This window comes from Antennarius striatus, chromosome 19, assembly GCF_040054535.1.
Source record: "Antennarius striatus isolate MH-2024 chromosome 19, ASM4005453v1, whole genome shotgun sequence".
Taxonomy (NCBI): Eukaryota; Metazoa; Chordata; class Actinopteri; order Lophiiformes; family Antennariidae; genus Antennarius; species Antennarius striatus.
Window position 1 is genome coordinate 10,046,150 of NC_090794.1, and position 8,433 is coordinate 10,054,582.

An 8,433-nucleotide genomic window follows, 5' to 3' on the forward strand; every position below is an offset into this window, starting at 1 on the left:
AAAACGAGTCACCAATCCATCTGAGCCATTGTTATGGAATTCATAGTATTTGTGTCTTTCCCTGACCTGTTGTGTTTGCTGACTTCTAAAGTAGTCATGATGACAAACATGTATACAACTGCGTTTTGCATCACTGAAATAAATGCAAGCGCTAGTTCATTGACATCGGATCATAAATTCCCTTGTGGTTAATTTTGGTCTGTGGCGTACAGAGCATTAGACAAAATAGAAATTTCAAAATACTACTGTAATTTTCCGTTTCAGCACCAAAATTCTGATTCGTCAGCAGTTTTCACTGGAACTTCTTAAAGCTAGAGTGCAGAAGTTATTTCCAAATGAGGCCAAGCAATTTTGATAAAGCCCCCAAATAAATCCCTCTGCTTTGCAGTCTGTCAGAGCTCTAAATTCTGTCCTCTCTGCTGACATGCCTGCACTGGTGCTGCATTAGGTACTTTTTTCCCTACCTTACTCTGCCTCTTATTAGCTGATATCAACGCAATAAATCAATCTAGGTTTATTTGTAAAGCGTTTAATCACATCAACAGATGTTTCGAAGTGCTTTTACAGGAAAAATAACCCAATGGGGATGTGGTGACGGGACTTTCAGGGCTCTGTTCACTGACTTCAGGTTCTTGTCTTCTAGACTTGCTCCCCACCTGTCAAGTTGCACATAAATGTTGGCAGTATCTTGCAAGTACTTCTTTGTTCAAAGTTGTATGAGTAAGACGTTAATATTAAAAGTGAAGATAGAGACTAAGAAAGAAAGGAAAATATCAGAAGCTCCAAATGCAATTAATGTAACTCCCTTTAACAGGAGAGGGAAAAACACCCTCAGCAGCCTAGGCCTACAGCAGCTTATCTGAAGAAATCTATGTTGTTCCTAATTATAAGCTTTCTCAAAGAGGAAGGTTTTAAGTCTTATCGTTCCAAATTAAAGCCACCAGAGAGCTGAAACTTCTGCCTCCTGTTTTACTCGTACTATACAGACCTGACGGGTGACTAAAAAAACGTTCCCATGCTACTGTTGTGATCTCTGGACAAGACAAACCTGCATGGCTGGAACATAATACAGACAATACGGTATATGTTCTGGAAACTTATGTTCAGAACTGATAATCCAACCTGTTGTGAAATAGACCTCAGTCACGATATGTTTAGCATGCTGACCTGGAAATGTGTGTTTGGATGAATGCAAATATGCTCCAAGATGGGCAGCATGTAGGAAGTACACTCCAACTCTCTGACAAGAGGGAGGAGGTCTACCAAAACGCACGTCAGATGTACTCAACTACACACTCACACTCACACACACACACACACACACAAACACACACACACACACACACACTCTTAATCAGCCACTCTTTCCCCATGCCGCCGTCAACCCTCCCTTCGTTGGCTCTCCCCTCCTCCTCCTTCCGAACCCTCCCAACAGTCCTGCCAAGCTGACAGCTCCAAGCTCCATGGAAAATGAGTCTCGCTCGCATTACAATTGCGTAGGACAGATTCCATTAGTGCTATCTGAAATTGAGCACGGGGAGCAGAGAACAGGAGGCAGCAGCAGCACGCACCCTTATCAGAGGGAGAGGGTAAGTTCCGCCAACGTCACTAATCCACTGGGGAGGATTGAACAGACACACAAACAGTAAAAAGACAACTTAAAGGAAACACAGGACGTGCACACACACACACACACACACACACACACACACACACACACACACACACACACACACACACACACACACACACACACACACACACACACACACACACACACACACACACACACACACACACACACACACACGCGCTTGTCGCTTTCATATATTGTAGACAACAGGGACAACAGAAACTTATACACACATTCAGAGAGATGCATAGTAAGACACACAAGAAATGAAAGGCTCATTAACACACACACACACACACACACACACACACACACACACACACACACACACACACACACACACACACACACACACACACACACACACACACACACACACACACACACACACACACACACACACAATGCTCATATTCTACATTCAAGTGACTGAAAGGGACCAGAATTTGCATTTAGCTGAAGGACATGATGAAACTGGTGGAAAACAGGCAACAGAGAAACTCTCACACAGCCTGTGTGTGTGTGTGTGTGTGTGTGTGTGTGTGTGTGTGTGTGTGTGTGTGTGTATGTGTAAGTGTGTGTGTGTGAGTGCATGTGTGTATTCCAGAGAGAGATCAGAGAAACTCTCACACAGCCTGTGTGTGTGTATGTGTGTGTGTGTGTGTGTGTGTGTGTGTGTGTGTGTGTGTGTGTGTGTGTGTCAGTGCATGTGTGTGTTCCAGAGTAGCACAGGCAGGTCAGTTCACTGCTTCTGCTGGTGGGATTTGTAACGTGTCAGTCCATCGGTGTGAGATGATACTCAGCCTCTCTCACACTTTAGTGTGTGTGTGTATGTGTGTGTGTGTGTGTGTGTGTCAGCTCTACCTTCCTGTTCGTGTGCACTCTCTCTTCCATTACTGCACTCAAAAATCCTCACATGCACACATACTGTATATGAACACATTCCACACACACATGCTGACACAGATGTGTATTTGCAGAAACACCCTGCATGAACCTCACAGTGTCCTCATCCTCACAGCTATTAACCCTTGACACATAAATCCAAGTGTATGCGGGTGTGTGAAATTCATCGTGTGTGTGTGTGTGTGTGTGTTTGAGGAAAGATGGGGTTAATCTTTATGTAACGGGAATCTTTCACACAAGATCACTCAATTTAAATAGAGCAAAAACACTTTGATGTCTCCAGCCCTCCCTCCTTCCTTTACTCTCCGTCTGTCATTCAACCCTCTAATTTGCTTCATGTCGCCCCCCTCCCCCCATGCCCCAGTGATAAGGTGTAATGAGAAATGTTTTCAAAATGGCTCTCACTTACCATGCAATTCTAATTGAGAGGGTACTTCATACAGGCAGAGGGTACAAGAGAGCGTTCATTCATCCCTGACTGATGGAGGTGCTGAGGAGAGGAAAAAATTAAGAAGGAATTTTTCAAGCAGGGCGGGATGGCAAGGAATTAAAGTAAAAATAAAACATGCTTGAATTAAAAAAAAGTACTGCTAACAGCCCTGCTTCCTTAAAGACACAAAGTAATGAGAAATACAATCTTCATTAGTTGTCATTTACAGGGAATTATGATGATGCCTCCTCGGGGCTGTTATTGGTCACGCTGAGAGCGAGCGGCGAGAGAGATCAGGGATTAAAAGCAGCAGAGGGACTCGGTACGAGCCTCCTCTCTCATTAAAAATGGAAACGTGAAAAGGAAATAAGCTCCGTTTCAGCAGCAAAATACAAATGAATCAAGACAATAAATTTGAAAAGCAACTGAGTTTCAGTGGAAAACATAATCAAAAATGAAGAGAACTGCTAAATGAGATAAACTTGAAGTTGAACTTGGAAGCATTCAGAGATGTGTTAACAATGATTGAAGACACAAGATAATTTTCAAAGAACAGAAATAATTTTTTTGGGAAGATTCTTAACATACAGTGTACACATTAATATACACTCTGTTTTGTACTAATTTAAGATTTGTCATATCTTGACAATAGAAATCGAAATGCTCCTAGAATTTAGATCCTTATTTATAATGAACTATCAGTGACAGTATCATTTTCTTCTGTGATAGATCTGGATCTATTGTTTTTAAAGATATAACTTAACTTTCCCAGAAAAATAAAATCAGCTTGAACGACTCTATTGGCAGCATCTCGAGTTCATATTGGTGGTTGTGCCATGTTTTTACGCTTTTGCAAAACTAAACTGTGATCCAGCCAAGAATAAGCAGCCATCCCAGTTGTCTCAGTGGAGAACCCCAAATGTTCCTTCATCCACCTCCTTCATCTCCTCGGGTGGGGTATCACCAAAGCATTCCAAACCTTTTTGAGAAAAATAATCCCTTCTGCACATCCTGGTGGCTCTACCCCGGGTCTCCTTCCAGTGGGATCTGTCTGAATTACCTCCCCAGGGAGGCGTCTGAGGGGACATCCTAACCAAATACCGTACCTCAGATGACTCCTCTTGACGTGGAGGAGCAGTGGCTTTACACTGAGCACCCCCCCGGTGAGGCCAGACACCCTGTGTTCATCCAGCCACTTGTGTCGGTAAGCCTGTTCTGTCAGGCATGACCTGACCTCATGACCATATTGACAGGAGGAGGGTAGGCCATTAAATAGTTTAGTGTTAGCTCTCTTTTCACCACAACAGACCAGTAGATTGCCTTTGTCACTGCATCTCCCACTCAATTCCTTCTTACTTGTGAAAAAGACCCCAAGACACCTAAATCCACACACTTGGGGCTCAACTCATCCCTTTCTTAAAGACGGAGTAACCCATCCTGTTCCAAATGAGAGCCATGGCCTCTAACTTTGAGGTGTTGATTCCTTTACCATCATCAAACTGTCCCAATGACAGATGGAGCTCATGGCATGATGGAACTAGAAGTAACACATCATCGGCAAAAAAGCAGAGATGTAACCCTGAGTCCAACAAGCTTTGTATTTGTCATTGTACCGAAAACGTCTGTCCATGAAAAATATGAACAGAATCTTTGACAAAGTGGGACTAATGAGTCCCTTCCCATGTGTTCATAATCTCTTTGAAAGTCATGCTCCATGGCCCAACAAAACTCATCCCACATTCGAATTTCCCCTTGCCCAACCAAGAATGTTGGTGATAAGTGAACAGCTCAAGGTAATATGGTCACAGGTATGACACATGATCTGTGACCTATGACCCCTGGTGTCATATGCGCTTATGTTCACTTGTAAACATTCTTAAGGTGTTTTGTTATGGATTAACTGTGACTATAGCAACACACATCAGTCAGTTATCAATCAGGCAGGTCATTCCTACAAATCATGCCCCTCCAGATCACACCATCATTGCCCACAAGTATTGAATTTCCCCAGAAGAGGAAGAAAGTCCCAACAGGTTCCCTGCAGTACCACATCCAAGTATTTTAAGAAAGCTGGATACTCTGAACTGATATTTGTCACATCAGGACTAACTAGAAACCAATTCCCTTTACTGGCCCAGATGCAAGGAAGCAACCCCAGTCCCTCAGCATCATACAGTACTGCTAAACTTATTAGACCATAAATTTAAAGAAGTATATGTATGGCTTACTTAGCTTTGTTAGTTGTGTAAAAGTGTTCTTGGATGTGGAAACTAATATTATCAACAGGTTTGAATGCCACAGAGAAGATGTGTGATCTGTACAGTAGTGGGTGTTGGAACAGGTTCCCTCCTCCGTTGTGTTCCCATCCCTTGTCAAACAGGTTGGTCTTTTCCTTCCCAAACAGTGACATGTGAATCCTCCTACCTTGCACAGTGAGAGATTATTTGACAGACACAAGACAGTCTGGATTACCAACCTCCTGCCACAACATCACCTCCCTAACAGGATAACACACCATAATAAACTCCATAAAATAATCAAAGTTATTAGAACACTTAGCCCCTGCTTAGTACATTCTGCTCAGCTTATATATGCTAGTATTCACAGCCACATTCATGGGCATAAAGGAAAACAGTCTTATAAGACTAGCAGCAGCTTGTGAAGCCTCAGTATTTGCTTTAATTGGATTTGTAAATTATATGACTAAATTAGTTTTGTGGGCTCAGTGACTTTGTGAAATGTGTAGAAGGAAAGAAAATAGAAGCTGAAGTTTTACAGTTAATTAATCGTCTGTGGCCCCAGCTTCATTAAAGGTTTCCAGTGTTTGTGGTTAATGGGTGGACGGATGAGACGTTCACTGAACATCACCTGTTACCTTCAGAGAGAGTCCAGTGTCTACAAAGACAAAGACTTCTAACTCGATTATTAATGTTATACATACAATGCATTTATGTGTACACACACACACACACACACACACACACACACACACACACACACACACACACACACACACACACACGCGCGCGCGCTATGCCTAAAAAGGCATGTACACAGTCCCCTTCAAGCATCCCATTCTCAGATCCATTACTTCCCATGGAGGGTTTCACATTAATTACCCGGGATCAAAACCTACAAATCCCTCCACTGAGGATTGAACTGAATTGCTGAACTCCACCTCTTCATTTATGCTAGGTCCCATGGTACACACACACACACACACACACACACACACACATACACACACACACACACACACACACGCACACACGCACACACGCACATACACTAGGAGCCTCGGGGCAGGAAGGAGGTGCTTTTGCACTTCCTGTCGATGCAGGTTGTACAAAATGCCCTGGAATATTTGATCTTGTATAATCTGATTACAACTCCAAGGAAGATCATTTAATTACCATTTCAGTACAAAATATCATTATGAATATAGATTTCAAAATACTGCAGCTATATTTTTGCATGTATGTCACACATATACACGCTTCAATTATTGTGTTATTGTAAAGTGAATATGCCTATTAGCTATTAATTAATGGATGATAATTGCTTTATTATAATTATTTATTTATAAGTTGCTGTTAATTATTTGATTATTATTGTCGATTAATTATTAAGTAATTGTTCACGATCTGTTAGGTAGCTTTGTGGCTATTATTATGTCAGTTATCTTGTCAGCTGACAACGTGCCTTTAGGACCGGATGTATGTAATATATTACTAATCAAGGTGAATTCAGTTGATGTGCTTCACAGTGAGCACTGCACACTTGAAGAAGAAGAAGTAGTATACTTCTGTCATCCCCGTGAACCATCAAGCTGCTTCCTTGACAACAACATCAGACAAGAACAGGAAAGATCAAAAAACATTCCCTACAGTGATTGATCTTAAAAGGATGTGTGTATACAATCCTCATTGTTTAATAGAAATATAAGCACGGCACGTTTTTGTTCCTTTTGCAAATTTCCCCACTCATCTCCTTCCTCATGCTTAACTCATACTGATCACTGATAGGAAATAGGCAATATTTAAAAAGCTCTTGCTCCATCATCAGAGGGTGGCAGATTCCATCAGACTTTTGTGATTTTGAAGGTGTCTGTGGTTGATGTGGGTCGGTGCTAGACTATTGTTTTCTGCATAGGGTCACTTAAAACACACAGTAGCTCAGTCCATTATTTCTTGGCTTGAGGATTAGAGGGTCCACCAGCATGGACCAAAAGTATGGAGTGTGAACTGGTAGCTGGAGAGGTGCCAGTTCACCTCTCCAGTTCACTCTTTAAGTTCACTGCCGAGGTGCCCTTGAGCAAGGCACCAGACCACAAGCTGCTCGTACTGCATTAGGTGGCTAATTAAAGGCTGGGGAAAAAAAATGTTTTACAAGGGAATCATGAAAGTATAGAAAGTATACAAAAAGTATTAAAATGTATTTTAAAAAAAGTACAAAAAAATATAAAATAATTATTTAATGTGTACACACACATTAAAATATTTAATCTTTATTCAAATTTGTAATGTCTTTATTTTAGCTGTTTGTCTATCTAACCTTCATTTAATTTATCCTTTATCCTGCTGTCATGATTTTGACATCACTCTTCCAAATATTTTATTACTGTGACTAAAAAAATGGCTTAAGTGGAAAATCCATAAAACTACTTTTAGCTGCTAAGTGAAATACTTACGAAATACTAATAACATACTAATGAGCACTCCCACTTGAATTACTGTTTATTCCTACACATAAGTTCAAGAATAAGCAACTAAGATTAACTTTAGGTTTCTGAGTGTTTGTTATGATGTGAATGTTTTAGTATGATGATCTCAGAAAATGTGTGAATATGTTCAAACGAAGGACATGTAACTCTCATGTCAATCATAAGGCCTCATAACAGAAGTGACTTTGTTCATACAGTCCCTGATAGTTTCTGCCAGCTTTTGGCTTTCTGTCTCCCATGCTTTGGTAGAGATTATACGTAATGTGGCATTGAGGAAGCCATGAAATTGGCTTCTGAATCCTCGAAAGGCATCTTTAGAAGGAGCCTCCTCCTCTTGGTTTCGAGACAGATGCAATATCTGAACAAACTTCCGAATAACACCATGCTCAGTGGAAATTCTTAATTCTTTGTAAAGGAATTCTTTCCAAACTTAAGTCTTATAAATTTCTATTTTAAACCAAGCTTCCCCTAATTCTGAGGCGTCTTATCACATTTGCGTGGTGATAAACATGACTGCCAAAACTGCTCATTAAAGCGGTTGATTATTTTAAAGAGGTGATGCAACTTAGAGCAACCTCATCTCTGTGTGCGTTGCTGCCAGGCTTCAGAGCTGGTGGAGTTTGCCATCTGCTGGATGCGCTGCTCATCACTGCACACCTGAATCATACTTGAAAGGTTCAGAGTTTTCTGCTCCTGTATTTCTTTACCAGAAGACAAAACAGTCAGAAATAGAAGAATTGC